Source organism: Cupressus sempervirens, chromosome 11, assembly GCF_028749045.1.
Source record: "Cupressus sempervirens isolate cs-2001-9-10 chromosome 11, ASM2874904v1, whole genome shotgun sequence".
Lineage (NCBI taxonomy): Eukaryota > Viridiplantae > Streptophyta > Pinopsida > Cupressales > Cupressaceae > Cupressus > Cupressus sempervirens.
The window spans coordinates 114,104,790-114,120,472 of NC_143128.1; positions in this window are offsets into that span (position 1 = coordinate 114,104,790).

A 15,683-nucleotide genomic window follows, 5' to 3' on the forward strand; every position below is an offset into this window, starting at 1 on the left:
ATACTGCATTTCTTGGTTGGTTCTTGAAAGCTTCAATGTTAGTAGGTGATGGTATAGTGTTCTTTGGGATGAAGGATGGTTGAGTGCTCAAGGGGAGCGATGCCATTTGATCCAAATGATAGGGTTCCATTGTTTCTTTCTTCTTCTTGGCTAAGTGAGTGATGGGCAACATGAAAATGTTCTTAGGGATGAGATGCAACAATGTTGATGGATGTAAAGGGGGAAGGCTTTTCTATGCAAATGATTTCCTAGGTTGAGGCAAAGCTATATGAAAAACCTAAGGAGGATTGGGTTGGGGATTCTAACTTCAAAGATATGTTGCCAAAGCATGAAAGGTCTACTTTCCTATGTGCAAGTTTGGTGGTGATTGTGTCAACTTTAAGGATAGACTGATGATCCTTTAGGAAAAACATGAGATTGACCACTTGTGGATCCCAACCTTTGGCTCAAGGCGATGAGGGATAACAAGTGACAAAGCTAGATTACCCGAGACAAGGCTCTGTCAGAGGGATAACCTCGGTGGGGCTGGTGGATTTGCAAGATGGTAGGAATGGAAAACCTTTTTCAAGGTGACAACAATTTTGAAGGCTTGGATGTGAAAATTAGGCTTTTTGGGATGCTAGCTAGGTTCAAGGGGATTGGTTTGGTTCTAAGGCAAAGATCTAAATGAGATGGATGAGCTAAAATGCTTAATGGGATGACTAAGGATGGCTAGCTTACCTACAAGGATGAATCTAAAGTGAAGCTTATGCAAGAAGATGTGGAGAAACAAGGGGGTCTAATCATAAAAATCATGCCTAGTTGGTATGACATAAGCAAGGTTAACTCTTGGATGCTTGCTAAATCTGATAGTGCGATCTAACCAGGCATCCTGACAAGTTTCATAGGCCGCTTTGTCTTCTACTTTGTGGAGTTTGGAAATTTGAGGGCTTGGTGTTACTTCCTTTCTCTTGGCTAAAATTTCTTGGTATGCCTGAGAGGGCTTGAATTTGGCTTTGTGAAACTTCTATTTGGGTTTGGGTTGTTTTGACATAAATTTTTGAATCTATTTGGCTTTGAGAGATCGTGGTTGTTTTGCTTCAACTTGTTCAACTTCTGAAATAGGTAGTGACTATGCTAAGTGTGCCCTAAGCTAGGATTGACCAAGTTTGGAAAACATTCTTTCAACAAGTAAAAGATCAAGCAAGAGATAGGAACAATCAGATAGAAGTTTTTGATTCTCAGAATGTGATACGTGTGTCAAGGAGTGTGTATATTCTACAAATGTGTCGATCAGTCACTTCAAACACATTAACATCCTAGATGGTTGTCTACAAGGCTGACAGTTGGTTTAGCTAGGGAGTCCTCAATATACCCAAGGTACGTGAGGCCCAAATCCGTAGATGAAACCAAAATAATGTCACATAGCCAAGAGGAGCGGTAAACCCCTTCTCCTCTTTCACTTCTCAAGGGTATAAAGTTCTTTGAGGCTTAGCCCGAGTGATAGAATTTTGATCCCAAGAGAGGTGTCTTTGGATTCACCTCCCGATCTTTATACTCCATCGGAACACTGGAGTTGAGGTCATTCCAAGGGATGATGAAATTCCCAAGCAGGCCTCCTAAAAGCTAAGACAAGATTTTGGATCCTAATCTTATGCACGCAAGATGGCCTCGAAAGACGACAAGGGGAGAGAAGATTTGGATGATCTTGGGCTAAAAGATAGAGTTCTTTTCCAAATGACGCTTTAAGTTTTCTAATCTAGACCTTTTGAAAACACACATGATTTAAGATGCAAAGGTTCAATTCCAATTTGAAATGCACCAACAAAAGAGAAGTGATCGAAGAATGAATACACCAAGAAGATTTAGGGTCAACAAAAAGTAAACTCACGCACCCGGAGGCCCTCTACATCAAGTATTGATTGATTTTCTTTAAAGCATTCAAGATTGAGTGTGAGTTTGTTTTAAGCCCAAAACAAAGATGTGTGTAAAGCTCAATTTCAAGTGTGTGCCTGGAGGCCCTCCATGTCAAGATTTGTTCAATTTTTATGTCCAAATGAAGTGTTAGTGAGACTAATGTGCATTCAAGAAATTTTCTATCTTAGAAAAACCAATAAAAACTCAAGCGAGTGGAATTTTATTTTTGTGGAGCACTTAACACCTTCTTTGGTAGACCCATCCCCATATATGGTGTTGATATTGCAACCAATGATTAGAAAGATGGGTGATTAAAGAGGGTGAGTCCAACAACAAATTCACTCAAAGTGTCTTTATTTGTTTTTATAACTTAGAAAGTTTCTGAAATATAGATTCTTTTTATGCCCCAAAAGATGAAGTGTGAGATATTGTAATGATTAATTGACCTTTTGCATTCAAGATTGGATTTGTAGTTTTAATCATGCATTCATAAAAAAACAAACAAACTTGATTTTAATCCATGGCACTCAAGAGTGATTTTAGCAACATGCATTCAAAGACAAGTGATTAAACATTCAAGTTTTTTCCTTTGAGCATTCAAGATTGAGATTTTGCATGTTGTTTTAAGAACTTTGAAGTGCTTTGTTTTAACCTTAGATCATTCAAGATTGTTTTGGACTCAAAAGTAAAAATGACTCTTTGGACTTTGGTTTTCATTTAAGATTTTATGTTCTAGTTTGCATGTTTTAAGCCCAAAAATGATATTCTTAGATTGTTTTGATGCATGGAAAACCTAAGAAACATTCAAGATTTTGCAACAAGACATTTGTTTGGAACAAATAAAAAAGCTTTTTAGGAAAATTTTGGCAACCATTTAGGACTTTTAGTTTTTATGAGATTTTTAAAAGAACTTTAAAATATTTGCAAATGAGGTTCATTTTATCCTTGATTGATGCTTTGAGCTTGATTTAGATTTTAGTGTGCACTTAGCGTTGATTTTGAACCTTTTGAAATGGAAACTTGAAGTTCTTTTTAAATTCCCAAAAATGAAGTGTTCTTAACTTTGCATGAATGCATCTAAAACCTTGATGTTGCAAGGATGCAAATGATTGGATTGGTTTAGTTTCACTTGTTAAAAGATTTTTTTTTTTTTTGCAAATTTTTAGTTTTTAATGGATTTAAGTATGATTTGGGGGTTCATTTTAAGCACTTAAAAAAAAGTGTGTATGATTTTTCTTCCTTAAAAAAAAAAGGCCAAGATCCCTCAAGAAGAAGAAGAAGAAGTAGACAGAATAGAAGAAGAATATAGAAAAGAAGAGGAAGAAGAATTCCAAGTGCTTCATCCACCTATAAGCTTGAAAAATCTACAAACACTATGAGATAGACTATGAGCTCCTTTGTCTTCTTCATGCTCATGTGGACCTACAAAACCAATTTATACAATCCTACCAATCACAAAAATAAGAAAAATTAGCAGAAATCAGCAAATGACATACAAAACTTGACTAAAAAAGCTAATGAAGATGACCAATGTGGGGTCCCACCGGGTGTGCCAAAATGTATATGCTACTTTAGTATGTTAGAAACACTAAATTAAAACAATCAAAAGCATTTGCATAATAATTTAACATAACTTCATGAGAGACAAAGTGAAGTCCTCAAATGAGAATATGAGCCATGGATAGGCTCTCTCAATGAGGATGATCACTTGATGTAGAGTTGTGTCTAATAGTTAAGATGGCTTGATTATGTATGTATGCTCAAATGCTCAAATGGGCTTCAATGGAGAATTTTTGATAGATTTTGGTGAATGGATTTGATGTAAAAATGGCTTCTCAAAATGGCATTATGGCTTTTACTTTCTAGATTGTGTTAAAATGGCCTGGGAGAGGATTCCTTAAATAGGCAAAGGGCTTGATGGATCAAGGGCTAGGATGAAAGGATGAGAAAAAGCTTATGAAAGGTTTAGATTGAATGAGAGGAGAGCACATGGATTGTGCTTTCTTACAGCCAATTAGGGAATGACACATGTCATAGAGTCATTGGTTAGAGCAAGAGGGGTTGAGGGGTCAACAAAGGAGGCTCAAAGCTCATAAAGACCCTCATAATGGCTTGTAAGAACAATGAATGGGCTTGTAAGAGTCATTTATGGCTTTGTGGGCTTCATAAAGTTTTATGGTTGGGATATTTGTGAGAGAGTTGAGATATTTTGACTTGGGTTGGATTAAGAAAGTCTTAAGCTTGACTTAAGAATGTGCAAATGATTAAGGCTTGGATTAGGTGTGGGTTAAGATTAGATTAGGGATCTTAGAGATGGGCAAGTGGATGGCATGTAATGAGGGTGGGTGAAGAAGGAGATATTTGTTGGCTTTGGCTTGGGTTAGCAAGTCTTAACCCATGTTTAGGGAATGTGACAAGGTTAGGGGGGGGGGGGGGGGGATTAGGATTAGGGTCAAAGATAAGGATTGACATCTTCTAGAAGATTCTAGGCTTTGGATGAGGATGAAGACTTTCTAGAAGAGTCTATAACTTCCTAGGATGAGGATAAATAAAGTTTTATTTATTTCAAGGGTTTGGGTTGAGGAGATGTTTATTAAAATATTTTTAATAAACATGAAGATTAATATTTAATCTTAATTAAATATTTTGAGTTGGGATTTGGTGTAGGAAATGATAGGATTAGCCTTTAATCTAAATTAGAGAAGGATTAGAAGATTTTGGAAGAGGTTAGTTGTCTTAAGGAAATTGACCAAGTTTTGGGCAAAAAATAAATAAATAATTTATTTTGGAATTTTTGGTCAATTTATTAATTAAATAATTAATAAATAAGGAAATAATGTTTAAATAAGATTTAAACATTTTTGGGAGGGATTCCTTAATTAAGTATTTTTAATTAAGATAAAGGGATTTAATGGCATAAAAATAAATAAATAAATAAATAAATAAATAAATAAATAAATAAATAAATAAATGATGATGTCATCAGGGAATTTTTTTAGAAAATAAAAAATATTTTATTTTCTATAGGATTTTTAGGTGTCTACAGCATCTTTGCCACATCAGCATAGAAGCATCTTCATTTAAAATTTTGACTTTATGTCACGCAGACATCAGCATCCAACCTGCATCTGCATCTAATGTATGGGGGCGCCACCCTATCACACGCACCCCTGCCTTTAAAAAAGGCCCTTTCTTAATTCATCTTATCTTTTATGTGAAAAGGTATTTAATGACTTAAGTGATTCAACTCACAGCAAATTTGGGACATTTGTTTTATAATGTTTTCCATACTCCTACGCTTTCTCTTGCATTGACTGGGTGTTTTGCCTTGTTTCAATTACATTTTTTCCTTTGATTGCCCCTACTCATCATGGTCTTCTTCTTTGCATGGTCGGAGCTCTGTTTTGTGCTTAACCGTGGATTCTTCTTGAAAATCCAACTGCAAAAGACAACCACTCTTTCTCATGCGTGGTCAATGCCTTAATACGTGGGTCCTAGTTTGATGGTGTCCTCAAATTCTAATGCCTTCCTCTACTTTTAGCATGGATTTTTATTTGATTTTCTTTTCCTTGTGCTGAGTCTGCAAGGCATTTTCTAAAATGTGTATCCTCCTACAATTTCCTCTGAGAAACTGATTGCTATAAATTAGGTTCAAGCTTTTCAAATTGTAAGTCTTTCATTGACATTTGTTGCAGAGAAGAATTAAATGCCTCAGACTTGGCAGGCTCTAATATAGAAAGATTTTTTTGTTCCACCCTTTCAATGGCCAACTGCTGCTCAATATGCTCAGGTTTTTTTTTAGACATCATATTTTCAGACTTGATTGTTTCTGAACAAATTTTGCAAGTTGTAAACCATGTTCATTTTGAGAAACTTTCATAATTTTATCTTGTGCATTAATTTCTTGTGGTTTCTCCAATGCAAGAGACAGCATAGGGGCACCAGATGTGGTGGAAATTTGGGCACCAGTTCTCATAGATTGTGTGGTAGCTGAGCCAAAAATAGATTGTTGGCTACTAGGATGAGGTCATGCAGATTGATGAACTGGGGGGTATTGATGTGGTACTTGTGATCGCTGATCATGTCTTGGCATGAATACCTAGCTAGGTGTTGCAACTTGGTTAGGTGTTGCTTGTAATGCTTTGGTTGGACCACAAATAGTTTGACCATAATTTTGAGCTTCTCAAAGCTGATGGAAATAAGTAATGAATCCTAGCCAAATCCTTTCTATGATAGAAAAATCCACACTACAGTGTCCAGTTGTGATCTATAATTCACAATAAGTGTCCAGCTTACCATATGTAATTGCACCTTTGATGAGAAGAATCCATCCTATCTTCAAACTCAAACCTAAGAATCCATGGTTAGAATAGCAACACACGCTAATTTTGAAGACTCCCTATTTAGAATCGTTTCTAGCATATAATTCTCAAATAGGTAGTGATGTTTCTAAATGCACGTCTCATGGCAAAAATAAGCACACACTCAAATACTTTTTTAGAATTTCTCACAAATCAATTGCACCCATGTTAACTTTCAATCTACAAATATGAGTTTTCTTCGATGGCACCTTTCAATGTGGACTGCGGCTTTCTAAGTGGGCTTGTTTTCAAAAGTTTTCTGCTTATCAAAATACTTGGATTAGTCATTAATTAACTTGTTTCTTCTAATGGTGATACACTGGTTGTTTGAAATTTTTTAATTTACCATATCTCTTAATAATAGTACAGGCAACTACAACTTGTATAACAATCTCCCTAAAACATGAAGATATACAACTACCTTGTCTATTCCAATTCCCTTTTGAGACAAGAATCAAAACAATATCTCTTCCTGTATGCTTAATTTGTTTCTTGTTAATCTGCCATTTATGTAATCTTCAGTAGTTGGGTCACATTAATTGGACCCCATTAAGACTTAAGTCACCCTTGCAATGCAACAATGCTGATAGAGCCATATCTTGATCACAGGAGTCGGGTCACATGGTGACCCTGCTAAATTTTTTTTGTTTTCGGGTGACTAACTTTTCAAATTGATATATTGATCATCTTGAACTAATTAGAATCAAATTCAACCACTGAAGACAACTTTTAACTCATTTTATCCCTTTTTGCAACCTGTCAAATTTGTGCTAGAATGTCCTTTGACTAGCCTTAAAAATTGATCCAAACATCTGACCAGGCTCTGAAAACTAACACACTGAATGTCTATTCCATATAATTGCACCTTATCAAATCTCATCTCATGAAGAATTCGGGGTCAAAAGATATTGACTATCAAATTTGACCTCTCAGAACTGCCTGCAAGAAAACAATAAATTGGGTTCAAAATTGGCTTCAAAAGTTGGGTAAATTGACACTCAGGGAGATGAAAACTGGGGCATCAGTTCTCTATCATGAGGACATTATGGATCTATGATTTGGGCTCATGAAAAATAATTGGGCACAAATGGCAAGCGATCAAAGTGAGCTACTTGGAATTTGCAGATTGGAAACACTGACAAAGTACTTTTTGCAAATGGAATGGACCTAGAAAAGTGTGTAGACAGATTTGTCAAGGCTTAAAAATTGGCACACTTGAAATATTTTTTGTGGACAACACAGGGGTACAATACATTCAATTTCACCAATCACAGATTAGGAGTTATAACACCACAAATAGAGGTATTGAAAAATCTGCAAATGCTAACACTAGTTAAAAGATAGGAATTGCATTTGGAATCATGTTTGAAAACTAATCAAATGGATTCGTCAAGAGCTGAAAATTGAAACATAAAAAGTCTCTAATGTCTAAAATGAAACACAAAAGGAATTTTAGCATTTTGGTGAACTGGTCAAAAATTATAGCACATCAAACAGGGCTTCCTAGAATTAGGTGCAAAGTGCAAAAGTGTGAAAATAGTAACTAACCAACTTTGAGGGATTCAAAACCTAATCAAACAAACTCGAAACAACTCAAAATTTGAAAAATATGTTCTTGAGTATGGACACTAACCACTCCCAAAGTTGAAAGTCATGATATATTTTTTGGTGTAAGATATTCACTGGCGAACAGGGCCTCCTGTCGCTATTTGACACTAAGGGTGAAATGCAGATTTGAAATTTGCTCAAAATAGGACTTTGCCAAATGACTCGAAATGACATTTTAACTTCATGGAACACTTAGATAGGCTGAATGAAAGGTGCTAGAAGCATTAAACACCTCTTAGGGCTTCAATGGTATAGCCAGTTACAACTAGGTACATATGCATTTATGGGGCTTGATTTGACTCAATTTTAAATGGATGCTCAAAATGAGAATGCAATTTTGAGTGCCAACAACAACTACAATAGTGAAGATTTGTGGGTGTCATCCCCACCCTATTTATACCTTCTCATTGGAGGGTTTTTGGGTAACCAAATATCTTGTGTCATATATATATATATGTGTGTGTATGTGTGTGTGTGTGTTGAATGTTTATTTCTTTCATGCTATGGATGAATATGTTTAGCTAGCTATTTCAATTGCATGAAAATTGTGAGATGGATTTGTGATGAATGCTTTAATGGATAAATTTTTGAAGGACTGATTCACCCCCCTATTAGAGTTTACTTTCCTATTGTATTTCTAGCATGTGTCTACCCTAGTATCGTACATGTGAGTTTTTGTATGGACTGTGAGCCAAAAATGCTATTGTAATTGTAATTAATTAATTATCTTATTATAATTAATTAGGAAAGCCTCAAGGCCAACTCAAGGAGTTATTTTGAAGATATGGTATAAGGGAAAGATGTTTTCCTTATTTATAAAGTGCTACGATCATTGCATGAAGTGTGAAGTGTGAAAAAGAGTAGAGTGCTTATTGAATGTGAGTAAGTGATCCAAGGGATTATTGGATGTAAGTTTTGTGATCTGGTTACGAGATTAGAAGGAGCAAAGGTCTAGTTGATAGGATAGAGAAATGAAGCACTATTTATTTATATTATTCTACAAGGAATAATATCAAGATAATTTGGATAGTGGGTTCATTGGTCTTGCCTTTGAAGTTGTTTGGGCAGTGGGTCTAGTTGTCTTCCACAACTCCTAATAGGTTTGGCACAATTCCTAATAGGGTTAGAATCTCCTAACAAGGATTGATATGTACTAAATGTTGTTAGATATACCTAATAGATTCTATCCTATAACAATGAATATTTATATTAGTACATCATCTTGTGGGTACCATCCCCACCTAGATTTTCCCTTTGATCAACAGATTCCCTAGTTAACACATCTAGTGTTATTGTGCATGAGTATGTTGTTGTGGTTTCTTGTTATATTTCTCATATGTTTAAGTTTGTTTAAGGTTGATAATTGTGATAATAGTTGGATAAATGATTCACCCCCCTCTCAGTTATATTGGTGGACTATATATTCTAACAATGTTAACTAGGGAAACCCTTGATCAGAGGGAAAACCCTAGTGGGGATGGTACCCAAAAGATGATGTACTAAAATAAATATTCCTTGTTAAAGGATGGACCTTGTTAGGAGTCTATGGAAACATTTAGTATATATCGGTCCCTATTAGGAGACTTTGAATCCATGTTAGGAGATTCCAACCCCATTAGGAGTTGTGCCAACCCTATTAGGAGTTCTAGAAGGAAGATGGACTAACTATGCAAACAACTTTAGTGAAAAAACCAATGAACCCACTATCTAAATGATCTTTGAATTATTCCTTGTAGGATAATATAATTTAACTATACTTCTCCTTCCTCTTCCTCTATCCTATCAACTAGACTCTTACTCCTTTTGATTTCAATACCAAATCAGGAACTTTGTATCCAATAATCCCTTGGATCACTTAATCATATTTACCAAATATTCTACTCTTATTCAGACACTTCACACTTGATCCACATCCCAATCACCTATATAATCAAGGAAAATACTTTTCTTTATACCAAGTCCTCAAAAAAATTCCTTAAGTTGGCCTTGATACTTTCCCGATTAATTAGAATAGGACCACTATAAGATAATTAATATTTTGCAATCACATAACACTATCGGTTCATAGTCTATACAACTCCTGACATGTGGGACTTCAGGACTTGTGCACTTGCTAACATCATCATCAGACAATCTTCTATCACTGTATAACTTTATGTACCTTGATTATATCTTTGTTAGGAGATTCAATCCAATCATCAACAATTTCTTATAAGGTATTCTGTCTCTACACTACTCTCTACATATCATTTATATCTTACATATTTATTTGACTTATATTATGCATACTTAACTTCATCATTAGGATATAGTGTGGAACATGTCCTTAATTGCAGATCACTTGACCATCAAAAATCTATCTATATGACCAAAATCTTGGTCTCCTACTCTACTTGTCTTCATAGAAACCATACTATGTTATCATTAGTAAAAAACACAATCATAAATGCAACATGTCAGTTATACCACATGCTCACCAATTCTTAGGATACTTGCCCAAAGGAATACCATCAACACTAATTCTAATAATCTCCACTTTGGCATTGATGGCAACATAGATGAAAAACATCTAGGTTCCAAGAATACCAAATAATACTCTACTACAACTACTATTTTTCTCATCTTTTCAAATCCTCTTCATCAATCAAATCTAAAATTCTTTGCAATACTGCTCTATTATGCATCACTTAGGACTAGCATTAGTTGTTCAAATACTAAACAACTCTTAACTTTTCCCCCATAAATCATAACTCTTCATGTTTTATATCTCCTCCATAGAGATATTTCTTCTCCTTACTTACAAAAATCTTTCTAAATCTCCCTAGTAAAGTAGAGATGTTTTTCATGCACACATCTCTCCCATTAAAATTAATGAAAAAGGCTTCATTATGTTAATCCTTTGCTTCAAGTCTTCAACCAGATCAAGTGTCTAAAGATAGTGTTCAAGATCAATTACCAAGAGTCCTCAGTGACTCTACTCATCACAAGTACTCCCCTATACAAGAAGCATCAACATTCAGTCTAGTCAAACAATAGTGCTTTGTACCACTAGAATGATGCAATCTCTTCATCATCTACTCTGAAGTAGATAGGTGCATAACCCCAAGCATATCTCACAAATACTCAAATGTATCTTTAGGAAAGATATTTGTAAAGATATTTGCAATATGATCTTTAGTACTGGCATACTCCAATCGGATCTCTTTCTATGCTACCTTCTCTCTCAAAACATGGTACTTAATAGATATATGCTTAGTCTTAGAATGCAATAGAAGATTCTTAGAAATTCTTACTATACTTGTGTTATCACAATATATGATGATAGGTGATGAAAATTTTATCCCAATATCTTTCAACATCTGCTTCATCCACATGACCTAATTACAATTATTTTCCATTGCTACCTACTTTACCTGAACTATTCTTTGTGAAATACAATCTTGTTTCTTGCTAAGTTGTGAACCCAATCTTCCTCCAAGAAAGAATGTTCCATGACTGGTAATTTTTCTATCATCCATATTGCCTACCCAATTTGCTTCAATATAGGCACATGGAGTGAAATCACTTGCTTTATCATACCATATCCCATAATTAGATGTTCCCTTCAAATATTTAAATATCCTCTTTATTGCTGCATAATGATACTCCTTAGGATCATCTTGAAATCTAGCTACAATCTCAATTGGGTAAGGCCATGGTAATGGTTCCCACTTTTTGGTAAAGTTTGACACTAAAATAGATATTTCAACCAAAAACTTCATTTTCAAATGCATATTACTAAAAAACCATAAATAATTTGATGATGATGTAAAATAGTGATTTTTAGCATTTCTATCTAGTTTCTAACAATATCTTTTATTTTTTTTAATAATTTCATTTGAACTCCATTTTAAAATCTCCTCTAAGTATTTGTTTATACGGAAAAATGATATTTTCAAAAAATGATGGGTGTTTTGATCAACATAACATTTTTTCAAAATGTGATAATTACAAAATTCTTTCAAGGCTAGAATAGTAGCATCAATATCTAATAAATTTTGTTAATTTTGTTCAATTTTGTAAAAAATTCTAGGTTTTATTTAGTGACAAAGTGACACTAATGATAATTTAGACATAGGCTACTTTTGATCAATATAACTTGATTTGTATATATCAAAATGCATTTTTTCTTGACTTGCTAGAAAGATAACACGCATAGGTTTGATGATCATATTTAAAAAAAATATTATTCTTACTTTTATATTTTTCCTAAAGCTTCAAATGGGGATTTATAAAATGATAAAAAACCTATATCTAATAAAACTAAAAATAAAACATCACAATAAACTCAATATATTTTAAAAATATATTCATTGGAAAGATTATTGAAAGGACAACACTTTTCCAAATTTAGTTTTAGAAATTAAACTTATTTGGTTCTTCTTTGAGCCATCAAAATAGGAAAATTTGACATAAATGAAGAATAAATTTAGAAATTTCCTTTTTTATATATTTCAAGCCAAGTCAACTTTGAGTGAAGCCCATTTTTGGGTCTTTTCTTGAAGAGGCTTTGAATGAAGTTTTTAAGGTCTTTTATTGCCTTTTATTAGGGGCTTCATTCAAAGCCCCTGGGGCTATTTTTTGGCAACCATCAGTGGCCACGTGGGAAGGCCTGAGGGGATTCGAACAAAGCCCCCAATGTAGCCAAGGGGATTTTCTTGAAGCCCCTTGGCTATCGCGTCAAATGTCATGGGTCTTCCCTTGAAGCTGCTTGACTACTTTGGGTACCAAAGGGCTTCATTTGAAGCCCCTTGGCTATCATTTTGGGTCCCAAAATGCTTTTCTTGAAGCCCCTTATCGACAAATTTTTTTTTTTTGTTTGATATAAAAAACAACTTTGACTTCATTTTTAAATCAATACATAACAATCTTACAAGGAATTTTTTGTTTTTAAAGAAAAAAAAAGAAGAATGGAGACAATGTGAAATATTTTGATAGTTTTTTGAAGACCAAAGACAATCCAAAATATTTTGGTAACTTTTTGAAAATTGAAGATGGGACAACAACAAGGAAGACAAAGTAAAATTGCAAGAAATAGATCAACTAATGCAAAATATAGAAATCGTGAATTTTTTTTAGCAAATTATCACAAAAAAAGAGAAGGTATGTGTACATGTGCAAATTCATATGGATGTCTATATTTTCAAGTTTATAATTAAGTTTCTAAATTTATTCATTTATATGCATGTAGGTCTTAACAAACAATCACAAGACGAGAAAATATATATTGAAGAAGATTTGAATCATGACAATCTAGGACAAAACAATTTGGGACATGCTAATTCAGGACAATGAATCAGTGGAAGGTCGAGAAGGGTTAGGATTAGTTTCCCAAGTTGGTATGGATGAACACATAAGACTAGCCACAAGTCTAAATAAAAAATATCACTTATAAAAATTTAGATCATTTTCTTACAATGGATGTGGATAAATTGAAATTACTTGATGATATTAAATTATTAAGTCTTTCCAAAAAAAGAGCTTTGAATAAGATAGTAAAATATATAGCAAATAAATTTGATGTTTTGGAAACACTTGAAAAAAATCAATTACTTGCTTGTTTACTTTTATAGAAAAATTTGGAAGAGTCATTAAAATTTCTAGGTGTAGACACAAAATCAAAAAAGAGAAAATTTTCTAATATGCAAAGTGATATTATTGAAAATGTTAAGAAAGGTTTGAGCTCTATAGTGAAGAAAACTTGAAGGATAAGAGCACTATATGAAGAATTATGTTGCAATCTATTCTTGGTACTATTATACTCCAAAATAGATAAATATCTTCAATTTCATCACATATTGGTTTTAGTAGGAAAACCATATCAAAATATTTTAAGAGGAGAATGGTTTTGGATGATATCACTTTGTAAGGAAATTGGGAAATTATGTGTAGAGATCCTTGTTGTGATAGGGTTGATGATAGAATAAAAAAATTGGTAATATCATTTTAAAATGATAATGCTCATCTTTCATCAAATACTAGAGATGTTCTCAGACATAGAGTTAGAGATAACCTTTATGAACATCATACAAAACATTGGTTGGACATAACACAACATGAAATGTATCTAATTTTGTAGTCAAACCTTGATATAAAGATTGGGCATACATTATTTGGAAGATTGAAGCCATATAATGTTAGGAGAAGTATGTGTTTGAAACTTGTTGTTTTCTTTATCATATTGAATTTGATCTCCACTATCAAGTTTATCAGAAATTTATAGAATAAACCTTTTGCTATAAAAATGTCCCTTCATCTCATCTATTTTATGTGAACAAATAGATGATCATGTTGGTCAAATCAATTGCATTAGAGGAACATGTGACATTTTTTCTAATTTGGCTCTTTTTTCTTTGAATAATGAAGATATTGATGTCACAAAAATGATAACTTGTAAGGGTTACAAGTATGTAATGAATGAAACTAAATCTAGGAAAGGATTGAAAAGACTAGAATATGTTTAAGAGGAGATGACTGTTGGAGCATTTATGGACAAATTTAAAAGTTTTATAGAACCATATATTTTTCATGCCTTTTTTGCAAAGTTGCAAGCACAACAATTTCAAACACTATAGATAACTTCCCACTTCGAGTTACTATTATACTATAGATAACACTATAGACTACTATTTTTTAGATTAGGTTACTATTATGGTACAAGTGTGCCATCATCATGCATGGTTAGATTTGGATGGTATTCAAAGCATAGTTGAAGCACTAGTCATCAAAAAAGAATATCACTTCTACTTAAGTGATGATAAAGAACATGATATTCATTATGTAGAATATTGTCTCAAGATTTTTTTTTGCATATATCAAAGAAAGAGGCATAAGTATTGATAAACATTATGTTTGGTCATATGGGTGTGCTACACAATTCAAATCATCTCAACCATTTTATGCACTTTTTTGATATCATTGTGATGAAAAAATTCCACATGTATGGAGTTTCTTTAAAAGTGGAATGGAAAAGATGAAGATGATGGTGTTGGAGCTTGTATCAAATGCACTATACAAAACTATAAAATGAATTATAAGGGAGTTCCTATAAATAATGCACATGACATTGTTGAATAGTGTAAGGTACAATTTGCATCAAATGAGGTTAGCACATCATCAAGAGTGAGTCAAATAGTATGGTGTAGAGTCTTTTTGGAAATACCAGGTAAATGTACATGCACGTGTATGTATTTTCTCTTATCTATTTTAAGTTGTACACACATGACATGTGAATATATATTTTTGTCTCTAATTTTTTTTTGTATATATTAAATATGTGTCTTCAGGTATGGATAGAAAAACTATGCATGGTTGCAAATAGATAGAAAAAACACAATCCTTACATTATGTTATGAGTACCAATCATTGCAATTGGACATTGTACACAAGAGACTATTCATAGTTTTGTTGTTATTGCATTGTTCAAAATTACAATGAATGCATCAAAAATGATTGTGGATATGTAGGTCTATGGAATTTGGTGCCATTTGTTGTTACTGATATAGTTAATAAAGATGAAGATAAAAACTTTGATGACATTCCTTTGATTTTGACTGATTATAACCATCTATCAAGACTAGTTTGAATTGGTAAGTAAAATATAAAAAATTATATATATTAGTTGCAAAGAAATTTTAGAGCTCACAATATGCATGCATGATATTTAAATTGTGTGTAGACAAAGTCTTTTTAGTTATTGTTGAGCTTGAAAATGTAGGAGTGGGTTACTATATATTACATTGCACTGTAAAAAGGATGAAGGTAATTAAACCTAAAGAA